Raw genomic sequence first — 13487 nt, forward strand, 5'->3', positions numbered from 1 at the left:
CAATTGTGCCAAGTTACATCAAAATCCCCCCATGCATGAAGAAGAAATGCTCCGAACAAAGTCATTCTTGTATCTGACCTTTGGCCTCTAAGTGTGACCTTGACCTTAGACCTAGGCACCTGGTTCTTGCGCACGACACTCCGTCTCATGATGGTGAACAATTGTGCCAAGCTACATCAAAGTCCTTTCATGCATGAAGAAGATATGCCCTGGACAAAGTTTTCATTCTTATATCATTTGACCTCTAAGTGTGACCTTGACCTTAGACCTAGGGACCTGGTTCTTGCGCAAGACACTCCCTCTCATTATGGTGAACAGTTGTGCCAAGCTACATCAAAATCCTTCCATGCATGAACAAGATATGCTCCGGACAAAGTCATTCTTGAATTTTTCATTCTTGTATCCTTTGACCTCTAATCTAAGTGTGACCTTGACCTTAGACCTAGGGACCTGGTTCTTGCGCATGACACTCTGTCTCATGATGATGAACAATTGTGCCAACTTTCATCAAAATCCCTCCATGCATGAAGAAGATATGCTCCGGACAAAGTCATTCTTGAATTTGACCTTTGACCTCTAAGAGTGACCTTGACCTTAGACCCAGGGACCTGGTCCTTGCTCACAACACTCTGTCTCATGATGGTGAACAACTGTGCCAAGTTTCATCAAAATCCCTCCATGCATGTAGAAGATATGCTCCGGACAAAGTCTGTGGACGCTGCCCGCCCGCCCGGGACGTTCTCATAATACGTCCCGTTTTTCAAACGGGCGTATAAAAAAAATGTTGATGGACTATTAGGTCTAAGGAATAGATATATATACCATGGACAGTGCGTGATCACAATAGCCCACCTCAAGCACTTAATGCTCTGGTGAGCTAAAAAGACACAAATTGAGTTACCAGGGAAGAATACAAAGACATTCTAGAGTGAAACTTAACACTCAACAGAAAGAGAAGTATATTGGTAATTAAGGAAATGATCCAAGGAGAGAATTCTGCAGAGAATCCTTGGTGTCAGTAAATGAGGAATGATGAATGACACAGAACAATTGTTACTGTTAAAACTTGACTAAACATTGATCTTCACTTAAGTAAGTTAGACCACATCCATGAATTAAAGACAGACACTCCTTATTTCTCCCTCTACAATATGCAAAATGTAAGCATTAATTGATCCAAATACAAAACTATTGTAATGTTGTTTATTCATGTCTACTAAGTAATTCATCAATAAGAATTACTGTTGAAAGAAGCAAAATGTTTTTTTGAATAGGTGATAAAATTGGCAAAAAATGTGCAAATATATTTGACCCATAATTTTGTATCTCAATCAGACAGATAAATGCAAAATATTTTTCAGGAAGTTCACGATGAACCGAAAGAATTAGGTACAAACAGACCTTCATAGAGTCAGATCGACATGCTGTGGTTTATAGATGCAAACACAACTTTCGGATAATAATAAACATATTATTTTTTACGCATGAGAATTAACAGTGAATCATTCAGCCATGGTATCACATAAGGATGATAATTATCATACATTTTTTAACAGTTGCCCGGTTAACTAAAATAATATGTCACAGTTGCTGCCTCAATCCAAAACCCTACTAAAGTCTTGTAAAAACATGCACTGGAATTATCACTAAACATCTGAAGATATTCTTCCATATATAATTCTGCCAATATTGACGCCACTTCCTTGAAACTCAAAAAACAACAACATATCTTTTATATCAATACTAGGAGTATAACCAGAATGCCTTCATGACATCTTAAATCAGTATTTATTACTTTCATTTATTTAGAAATTACAATAAACTGAAGAAAAACATAAAATAACCACAAATCTTACCAATTGGAGAATTTCAATCGATAAAATGCCCAAAATATAAAATCAATCCACAAATTTACAGTCAGTAAACTTTGTCTATTCAGTATATTGATACACTTCAAATCAATTCATTTGAAAATAATTTGCTACTATAAATTTACTTAATATATAAAGTTAAAAGAAGTATTTATAAACATCGTAATTTACTTTTACTTCATAAAGTGCAACAACTGTATACAGTCTTAATATAATTTCTTCACTTATTAGCGCAATGATCGTTTAAATTTAAAATATAAATCTGGTTAATATACCCTGGTAGTTCAAAAGTCAGGTAGTCTAAAGATCCCCTAATGTTCTAACCCCTTTAAGTACCTGATGATCTGACCCTGACCGGTCAGAAAAGTAAAATTAACCTACAGTATGCATATCCCTTAAGTCGTGATCACAAAAGGAAGAAACCATTCAGACTTTTGGACTAGAGGGATTCAAGCAAAAACTGGCCTTTGAACTGAACTACTTGGTACATGTATATCTTCTATGAATTTTTACTTCAGTGGAGCAGTGCCTCTTAAAGGACCTATAATGGACTGGACTATTTGGCTCTCTGAGCTATCATCATAAATCAGATAATGGGGTCATCTATTCTATCATCCTCTTTTTGTGGATTATCCCTTACCCTGCTAAATTTCTAAAATGGACTGTTCAATCATTGAGTTCGAACAGTACCATTTATTATTCGAAGCGGGGGGGGGGGGGGTTCTTCAAGAACTATTTAACTTTTTTCTATATCTAACATTGTGATATCATGATTTTGTTTGTGATGTCACCCAATGCATGCAAAACCTGTATAATTTGCTAACAAATTCAGCATGAAATTACATGAAATAAGAAGAAAATTTGTTTGACATGCTACATAAAACATATTTCCCTAGTGAACACTTTCCCTAGTAAACACTAGAATTAAATTTTCACTCAGGCTATGCCATTCATGAGAATATTTAACTTGTGTTAATTAACTCTGTGAGAGACATTTCAATCTTACTGTGAAACAAACAAATATCCATATAGTGTTTTGGTCATAATTACATATCCTTTCGACAACAATAGGATAATTAGTGTAAGGAATCAGACACTTTCACACTAATGTAGAAAAAACATTTATTTTCTAGCAAGCCAGACAAGATTTTAGCAGCTGGAAAAACTCATCTTACACCCTAGAGTGTAAAATGACTCTCGTGCTGTAATTTATAGATGAATGCATTATATTCAGAAAATAGTTCTAAATAGAAAAGTATTAATTTCATTTCATTTCTTAATATATTAGTTGAATCTATCACTGGTTGTAGGTGTGGATGGAAATATCTGGCTCACAGGTAACTTTTTTTTGCAATTACTCAGCCCAGCCTTGCTTAAACGCTCAGTTAACCTGGAGTGAGGTTATATACATTCAATATATATATACAGGCTCCTTCAACCAATGAACTTTAGATTCTTTAATAACAGTCATTAAACCCATGAACTGGGCCTGATACCAGTCTTTGTTCTCTGACACACTGACCTGTTGCCCGGAGCAGGTCAAAGTAGAGGGCGGGAGGGCAAAAATCATACTCAGTTGCCCGTATATGAAAAATCCCAAGACATACTTCTAAGAAGCTGCCCTATAGGCAAGTGTTCAACAGAGCCCCCTCGATAGCCTAGTGGTAGAGCGTCTGCTTCGAGGGCGGGAGGTCATGGGTTCGATCACCGGCCGTGTCATACCAAAGACTTGAAAAATGGTACCAGTAGCTTCCTTGCTTGGTGCTCAGCATTCAAAAGGAAACTGACCTCTTCTCTGATACCCTTGTGGCAATGGATTCCATCAGGAATGAGGTGTCGAGAGTGATTAATATAAGTTGTAGAATTTGTTTCAGAATCAACATAAAATTAATAAGTATAAACTAAAGTCAAGCTCTAGCTATGACTTTAACAAACTGCACCCACAAGAACAGCTGTATGCATAAATTTTCCAGCAGTTTTGCAATTTCAAAGATTATTGAAAATTATAAATAATATTCACTTCATTAACATATGTTTTGCATCATTTGATTCTTTTTATAATAATTACTGTTAACTACAGTAAAGACTGTCTACACTGACCAATCTTCGGAGAATTTCAAAAAGGTCATTGCAGACAAGGAAGTCTCTATACACAATCTGACTACGAGAGGTCTTGGTTAAAGGCAAATAAGACATGTTCTAGTTAGCATTTTATTAAAGACTTTTAAGCACTCCATGTTTTATCAAAGGACCTATAAACATGGAATCATTTTTAATGAATTTTCAGTCTGCTTCACTTAATTTTCATCGATTAGACGTTGACGCAGTTATTAAGATCAAAAACCACGGTCCATCATTAAATGTATTAGAGAAGTTTTCTCCATTTAAAAGGATTGGTCAAAAAGTCGTTATAGAGGTATGAAGTCTTGGTTTGGGGCCAAGAAATCATGGTCGCTGTACACATCAGACAAGGGGTTGCAAGAAACAAGCCAATTTTAATGTGAAATGGATCGGGAGGAAATAAAAACGTCGTTGTAGACAGAAAGTCGCTGAAAGCAAGGGGTCGCTAAGGCAGTCTTTACTGTAATGACAATTTTAAGAAATTAGAAAATATTCCTGTGTAATTCTCACAATGCACGCTTTCCTTAAAAAATTCACATTTCGTATGTCCTTACAGTTATCTGAAGAAACATTCAGTTGTATTTTTTTAAATTTTACCTTTTGCCATAAATAAAGTTCTTTTGAAAACACATATAGATATTAACAATTCAATTCAAAAATAAATTTCTAACCAAATAGAGAGACTTGTATTTTATTATTGAGGGGAAAAATTTTTTAATCCCTAATCCCGATGAACACAGGAAGTTCTTTTATATTTTATCTTTTAACCTCGACATCAATGAATCTAAGCCCCCAAGAAATTAGCCATTTTGGCCTAAACTGCTACAAGATTTTTGTCTCTGTATACTGTAAAATCATTTAATTTTGTGGGCAGGAAATTTCGTGGTTTTGGTCAAAACGGCAATTTCGTTGGGATATGAATTCACGGAATTCAACTTTTCAACATAAAATGAATGGGAATTTTACTTGTTTGTTGGGATTAAATTTCGTGGATTGACTCAACCACGAAATCCATGAAAATTAGTCCCCCATGAATATTAACCCTTAGCCTGCTGCAGGCGAATTTAACAGCCTTTGCAAACAGCTTGGAACCAGATCAGACGCCGATTAAATCGGCGTCTGATCAGGTTCCAAGCTGTTTGTACTCTGACAATATTTCTCCATTTTGGAGCAAATTGAATGAACTTACAATTTTAAACGAATTCCAGCAGACGAATTTATTAGCATGCTAAAGTTATGATTTAACAGTAATAGAAAAGTTCTACCATGATTTTCTAAGTCCAAAGGGGCTATAATTCTTGCAAAAAGCAATGTAGAGTTACGGTACTTGCTGTGCAGAGTCAGCTTTTTAATGGTGAATAAATGCTCCAAGTTTTAAAGCAATAGCTTTGACCGTTAAGGAGAAAAGTTGACCTAAACACAAAACTTAACCAATAAATCTGATATTTTCTAAGTCCAAAAGGGGCCTTAATTCTTGCAAAAAGCAAGATGGAGTTATGTTTCTTGCTGTACAGAATCAGCTTTTAATGGTGAACAAGTGTTGCAAGTTTTAAAGCAATAGCTTTGATAGTTTAAGAGAAAAGCTGACCTAAACACAAAACTTAACCAAGAAATCTGAATTTTTAAGTGCAAATGGGGGCCATAATTCTTGCAAAAAGCAGGATGGAGTTATGTTTCTGTACAGGGTCAGCTGTTGATGGTGACCAAGTGTTGCAAATGTTAAAGCAATAGCTTTGACTGTTATGGAGAAAAATTGACCTAAACATAAACCTTAACCAAGAAATCTGATAGGGGCCATAACTCTAGCAAAAAGCAGGATGGAGTTATGTTTCTTGCTGTACAGAGTGACAGTCAGCTAATGATGGTGAACAAGTGTTGCAAATTTTAAAGCAATAGCTTTAATAGTTTAGTAGAAAAGCTGACCTAAACACAAAACTTAACCAGGCAACGCCAACGCCAATGCCAACGCCGACACCAATCAAGTGATGAGAATAACTCATTTTTTTTTTCTTCAAAAAATCAAATGAGCTGAAAATTAAACGAGACTAACCTCGGTTTTAAAGTCGATGTTTGATTGTAATTCTATGAGAATAGAATTCAAGTTAGTCCCAAAGGTTTTATATTTATTCTTTGTAGTAACCACACATAGTAAAATATTCATGAAACAAGTAATATGGAAATGTGACAGATGATCAGTTTTTTTGCAACCATATGTTTTTCTGTATATATGCTAATTGCGCATTAATGAATTAAAGATGAAAGCCAATATTAAGTTCCATCATATTACTGCTACAAACAAATGAAGACATTAAGGTTTCGAGGAAGGCCTTGAGAAACAAAAATCAAACAACACCAAATCACAGAAAGGAAGAGTTGTTTGACATGAAAATTGAACAGCATGTAAAACATGTATATTACTTTACGAAACAAGTGTCAGTATACTGACATAAACATTGAATTCCAGAAAATGACTGTCTTTAGCGGCCCCACTTCCGGACAGTCAAACGCATTTAAAAACTCACCATTTTCAAAGAACTGTTACACATGTCGTTTTGATGCATTTTCAATTGCGTGCGAGTGGTGAAATTTCACATAACAAGGTGGAACACAGTTTTCAGCAATTCTTTATCTTTATTTCTTTACAAATGGCATTCATTTTCAAAGGGAAACAACTTTTTCTCAACAATTACTTAAAATAATCGTAAAAGGTTGTCTCGCTTTGAAAATGAATGCCATTTGTACTTAAAGTATTCCGAAAAAGTTGTTTCCCTTTGAAAATGAATACCATTTGTAAAGAAATAAAGATAAACAATTGCTGAAAACTGTGTTCCACCTTGTTGTTCGAAATTTCACCACTCGCACGCTATTGCAAATGCATCAAAACGAACATGTGTGACTATTCTTTAAAAATGGTGAGTTTTTAAAGGCGTTTTAACTGTCCGGAAGTGGAGACCCTTTAGGCAGTCCTTTTCATGAATTCAATGCTTTTATCAGTATACTGACACTAGTTTGGTAAAGTAATATACATGTTTTACATGCTGTTCAATTTTCATGTCAAAAAACTCTTTCTTTCTATGATTTGGTGTTGTTTGTGTTTTGTTTTTCAAGGCCTAATTCTCATCCTTAATAATGTTATGACCCAATAATCCTGTTCAGAAGTCACCTTTACAAAACTCGTTTCTGGCATGACAATGGCAACACACTGGCCGGAAGCTGCAAACAGACTGGCTATTGGATGGCATCACTGACAAGAAACTGGCAACAACATGGTATGATACTCAGCAGGCACTACAATTTCCATTTCTGGCACTAGTGTCAGTATATTATCAGTTTCTAGTTACTGAATGGCAATACACTGGACAGCATCTCACCTCACAATGGTATGGATTTTTTGTCTGTCTGACAGTACATTTGATATAAATTTACTTAGAGCAGATACTGACAATACACTGGTTACAAATCGGCAATACACTGGCAATATATCCATCTTAGCATCTGGCAAGATTGTTCTCTTTGGAAATGACAGTATATAACTAATTACACAGTTCTTTAGTTTGGCTACTAGGGGCCTGTCTTTAATCTGGCATTCGAAGAAGACAAACTTTTGCTAGTATATTATAATGTTTACATTAGTTAAGTAACTATGTTAGTACCTTAAAATTTGCATTGTTAATATAGGTAAACAGTGGACAATGTTTAATGCACTAGTTCCTATTCATATTGTTCTCATCATTGCAGAGAATAGAAATCTCCAGTTTTAATGCATGCAGTTACTTTGACGAAAAAGAGTATACCTTATTTATCGTCACCATATTAGCATATTTAAAAGATGGGTGTACTTTCTCATGCTAATTAATGGTATAATAATTATGTATATTTGTGGTACTATGTTTGTAGAATTTATGCTTAAGACTGAAGTATAAAATGCTGTGTCACAGTATCTAAATTGTTATTTATTCATGTACACTCTTTACATAATATTTAGTTGTTTACATGTAAATTTGCTGATTTATGTCTACCTGTTTGTATATGTTACGCTCTTCAAGAATGGAGGAAATAAAAGAATCTAATCTATCTACTTAATAAAAATGGCCGAGTATGATTGCTTTTGCTCCCTCCAAAATTATTTTCAGTTTTAAATAGTTTTCCAGCATTGATGGGCACATTGTAAAAGTACCTTTTCATTATTTTATAGTTATTTGTTTTCATTGTAACACAGAATATGTCCTCAACAACTATTTGTGCTAAACAGTTACAGAAAATTTAAAAAGCCATGTATTTTCGCTACCCTGTCAAATTAAACAAGCTGACTTACCATTATTTTGGTCAAATATTCTGATGTTCTTTTGATTTAACCTTTAGCCTGCTAGCGGCAAATGATTCTACCTTTGCGACCAGTGCAAAGGTAGGCTGATCATGGTCTGCACTGTTCGCTATTCAGTCAGTAAATTTTCATTGAACACCCCTTCGAATAATACATGGTACTGTCCAAAGTTTAATATTATATTATTAAAAATTGAAATAATTGAAATATTGCAAATCTTAATTTGTAATAAAATTGACTCGCAAGCAAATGAAGGTTTTAAGTTTCAGGCTGCACTGCACATTAATATTCATATTAAAGATATAAATATAAAGAACCAATATACTAGCACTAAACTGGAAACAAAACTTACCATACACTGACAATGCTATGACAATACAACAATACTGGTTTTACACTGACGTAGTTACTTATCTAATGTAAACATTATGTATAGGATATAGTGATGAAACGATGATCGAGTTAAATCGAATAATCGTCGCCGGCAGCCGCAGGTCGCCGACTATCGATGTTGGAGTTCTGAAATCGATGTCGCTAGCCTTTTAGCGCAATTGATCCCTTTCCGTTCATTCCATATATCCGTTATTTTCATACATTTCGTTAATTAAACCGCAAGGGACGTCACTCTCACACTTTAATATGGCAGAAAAAAGTGTCAATGCCGACACCGAAATATTTCCCTTTCCAGGAAAAGTTCAGTCGACTGTGTGGGCTTATTTTGGCTTCGAAAAAACAAAACAAGGACCACCTATTAAAGAAAACTTCAACATGCAATCTGTTATTTGCAAACTCTGCCGAAAATTATATGTGAACAACGGTATGTTTTCGTACCCAAACTATTCGAACCCTTCCTAATTCGTATGGACTTTGTGAATTATTAAACAATGATCCCGATGTACCTCTCTGTGTCTGCAATTTGTCAACCTTATTTTGAAATAGTCTTGAACTGTCTTGTTTTATATTTATCTTATCAAGCCAACGAGATTGAGATTAAATTAATCAATTTTATACTTACAGAAATTTATAGTTAAAAGTAAAAATGCATTCCCTAAATACATTAAATGTATTCACCATGATCACTTGACACTTGTTATTTGTTTAATTTACTTATCAAGAAAAGTATTTACAAGTACAATTTTAATAAACATCCCTAGTCCCAAGTAATGATAAAAGCATAGTATATTTTTGTTTTATCAAATTATCTGAAATGTATTGCCTAAGTGGAATCTATAATAAGAGTATAATTATAGGTAAGTCTGAATGCTTTTACTTTCGATTATATAATCGATTGTGAATCGAAATAGCTGTTCAGATTCGATTCGATTATCGATTTTGTTTTGAAACCGATTTTACAACACTAATAGGATACCGACCGCGTACAAGGTTTTAAGTCAGTTTGATGTTAGTTGTTTTTCATGTCTTTCTTTGAATAAAATGTCACTTCTGATGATGTCTGATTATGAAGCATTTTAATCACTGTCCAGTTTGTTGTCAGCTTATTTCCACTGTGTTGCCAGATTATTACCATTCCGTTGTCAGATCTGGCATTAAGCTGGTAATGCACTTGTTTTAATTATCTTGAACTGATAATAGCATACCATTAAAGTGACAACAGCCTGACATTAAATTGGTAACAAACTGATAATACACTGACATTATGCAATGGTAATACTGAAAATTTTCATTAGGCAAACCATGTCTAAAACTTAAAATAGCGTTCCACAGCTTATCGCAGCTACTAACTCCTTTTAAACAATTGCATTTTCCTAGCCAGTCAGCAACATAAATAACAGGGGAGTCTCACGCTATAGTGAAATGGGCCCAAGTCACTCACCTGAGGAGGTCCCCATGACCATCTGACCTTGCTTATGACCAGGTCAGGTTAACTTCTACTATCAAAGCAATAAATTAAAAATTATTCAAAATTTTTACTATGTTTTGCTGTAACCCAAAACATGTCACTAATTGAACCAACTTGAGTGAGGTCCAATTTGAAAAAAGGTGTTTCAGATCAAGTTAAGTCCATCCATCTGTTTGAAGATTTTTCAATGTCTGTAACTGCATGAGACTGGCTGCCCCTTAAAGGGGCCACATGGAACCATTTTAGCAAACTTTAGAGAGGTCTATGCAAGAATACTACAGGCAAAGTTTTTTGACGATCCATTATGTTCTGTATTTAGCTCATACAGCTACCTAAAAAGTGCCAAGCAAAACCATATGAACAGACTTGATTACAGAGGTCCATGCAAAGATGTTACAGGCCAAGTTTGATGTGAAGATGCATAAAGCAGTTCATTAGAGGAAGTTGTTAAAATGTACTGTCAATCCTACGAATATAAGAGGCACATTTTTTTGGCTCTTGTGTCCCCTTTACGTGGCCAAACAGAACTGAGAGAGGAACGTACAAGGCTGCCACAGACCAATGGTGAAGATACAACTAGTGGTCCATGAGAAGTTGTTTAAAGGGTTTTCTATTTTTAGTTCCAACTTGCATTAAAAGGGACTGAGCAGAACCACTGAACAAACTTGAGAATGGTCCATGCCAGGATGCTAGAGGTGAAGTTTGGTCATGACCAATCAGACAGTTCATGAGAAAAAATTGTTTATAATTGTTTTATATTGCTCTGACTGCCCCTACAACACATTTAAATTAAGAGAGGACCCTACAAGGATGCTGCAGACAAACTTTGGTAAAAGTCCATCAAGTGGTTTCACCTACACTAATTGCTCAACCTGAACAAACAGTAAGCTGACAAACTAACAAACAAACAAAATGTTTACATTTATACCAATTTCACTTGCCTACTCATTCAATTTAAATGTCAATATTTTCTCATTAACCTTTAGCCTGCTAAATTTCTAAAATGAACTGGTCCATCATTCAATTTGGGCAGTACCATTTATTATTCGAAGGGGTGTTCACTGAAAATTTACTATCTGAATAGCGAACAGTGCAGACCATGATCAGACTGCACGGATGTGCAGGCTGATCTTGGTCTGCACTGGTCGCAAAGGCAGTATCGCTTGCCGCCAGCAGGGTAAAGATTAAAAGGCAAAATTTGTTTACTTCTAAAAGAAAGCCTCAAAGGACTTCCTGCACAAGTTAACTAATTTATTATCAAAATATTAGGCATGCTTTTAAAATCAGACATGCAATGCACATGCAAACTCATCAACTAACAGAATAATTCTCTGAAAATTTGATTCTGATAATCTAAAATTACATCCCTTGGAGACTAAGACACTTTAAACAACTTGGTTATAATTATAATGCAAAAAAACAAAACAAATCTATTTCCTCACAGGAAGGTGAAGGAAGTTTTATCCAAAAACTACAATGAACATTATAGCAGTCTTGCTGTATTCAGTATCTGAAGGAGCACTGTCTTGTAAGCTGTACGGCCGTAAATGTTTAGACACTTCCAAGATGGCGGACGCTGAAAGTCAACACAGGTAGGTGCTCCAGTTTTTCATTGATAACATGTTTTCTCCAACACTTTTAACGGCCATACTTATAGCAAATGATAGCGGAATAACATGTTCCTCCGATGCATTATCTAAAAGTTTGTTGATTTCATTGTTTCTCGAATTATATTGACGCAAAATGTGCCAATTTGATGAAATTAAAATCGAATCGAGGAACGCACATTATTTTCGGTCGTATCTTATTCAGTAATCATAACTGTTTGAATATTTCTCTGGTATTTTGAAGCTTTTTGCCGGTTCTTTACGATGGTAATGCTTGATTTTACGAAACATAACTGGAAATTTCAAAATTTTTATGATTTTTAAATTGCCAATACAGCGGCGTAGACTATACCAACATATTCACGCTGAGCGGTGTAGACACGTTTTTTTGTGAACGGTTTATACATAGAATTAAGCGAAAAAACTGAACGGTGTAGATACAAGTTAATTTTGGCTATGCTAAAAATTCCATTTAAAAATATATGTAAATTAACTACGCGTTCAAATTCACTTAAAGTTCCAACTTCATTTTTGAAAATGGGAAAAATGAAAGTAAATCTGATCAAACCTATCTCAATGTTCATTGAAATTACAACATACAAGTTTCATAATACTGATAATGGGTGATTCCCAACCAACTAAATACACCAAAAAAATCATATTTTTTAAGTGTTGACTTTCCTCATCAGATACGTTAATCAGTGAAATTAAGTTTGACAAAATTACACTTTTGTATCATGTAAAACTTTGTTATGGAAATTTAGAAACATTTATGTATGTAAATCAAAATTAACAATGTTTTCGTTTTTGTTCTACGTTTTGCATAGTGTAATCAAATGAAACATTTCTTGTTAACTGACCACTTTCATATCTCTTTCAAAATTACACCGCTATTGTTTAACACAAATCTTACAATAACTATCATATTACAAAGGTAACTATATTAAAAAAATCTTTTGCTTACTACCTTACTTGATTAATACTAATTATTTTATGTTTATATATATATGATAATAATTTTATGCGTAAACCAGAGGTATATCTGATGAAAGGCAACAATGAATGAATGAACACATCTAATGAATGGAAATGTGAAAAAGAACTATTACAACAAACATTATCATAACATATGCATATTGATTGACCGATTTTTATGCCTCACAATTTTTTCTACTGCATCGTTTCTGTATAATGTCCATACATCAGTAAAATAAATAAAAAAAAAAACAGTTAAAAATTAATCATTTATTACGGTTAAAGTTTAAATGCAAATTCAGTAGGAAAAGTGGTTTATAAAGAATACTGCATTTTCTCAAACACATTCAATGTAAATTTACATAATTATGTGAATATAACTTATACTAGTACTTCTGCTATTGCTAGTGGAGTCAAAGAAAAAGTGTCATCATATACGTTAACACAAAAACTCTAAAGTTAAATTGTCGTAAACTGAACATCAGTCTGAACATCAGTTAGCAAAGAAAGCAGAGTCATTATTGTTCAATCTGTACTGCCTTTTGGTCTTGCCATAGGGGGAAGGTTTCTAGATTAAAGATATGATGTTTTCAAAGTCTACCCACAATTCATCAGCTCTTGAAGGCCATCTGAACAGTGGTATCGACCATTTGACACGGGTCTTTTCCATGAACGAAACATGCGCATCCTTTTTATTGGAGTCGACCTATAGGACTTTACCCACATAC

The 13487-nt window shown here is 34.4% G+C and overlaps 1 protein-coding gene across 7 annotated transcripts in view; it reads right to left on the bottom strand.

Moving 5' to 3' along the window:
* Positions 1 to 13487, bottom strand: part of LOC123524727 (neurocalcin homolog) — a 128455-nt gene that overhangs the window by 51554 nt on the left and 63414 nt on the right. The window contains exon 1 of one of the 7 annotated variants that reach the window (XM_045303160.2): positions 1857 to 1880. The exons of the other annotated variants lie outside the window; for them this stretch is intronic. The gene's annotated coding sequence lies outside the window, so the exon portion shown is untranslated. Of the gene's footprint in view, positions 1 to 1856; positions 1881 to 13487 lie in introns of those variants that run through there. 7 annotated transcript variants of the gene reach the window in all.

The sequence above is a fragment of the Mercenaria mercenaria genome, chromosome 3 (assembly GCF_021730395.1).
Source record: "Mercenaria mercenaria strain notata chromosome 3, MADL_Memer_1, whole genome shotgun sequence".
In the NCBI taxonomy this organism is placed as follows: Eukaryota; Metazoa; Mollusca; class Bivalvia; order Venerida; family Veneridae; genus Mercenaria; species Mercenaria mercenaria.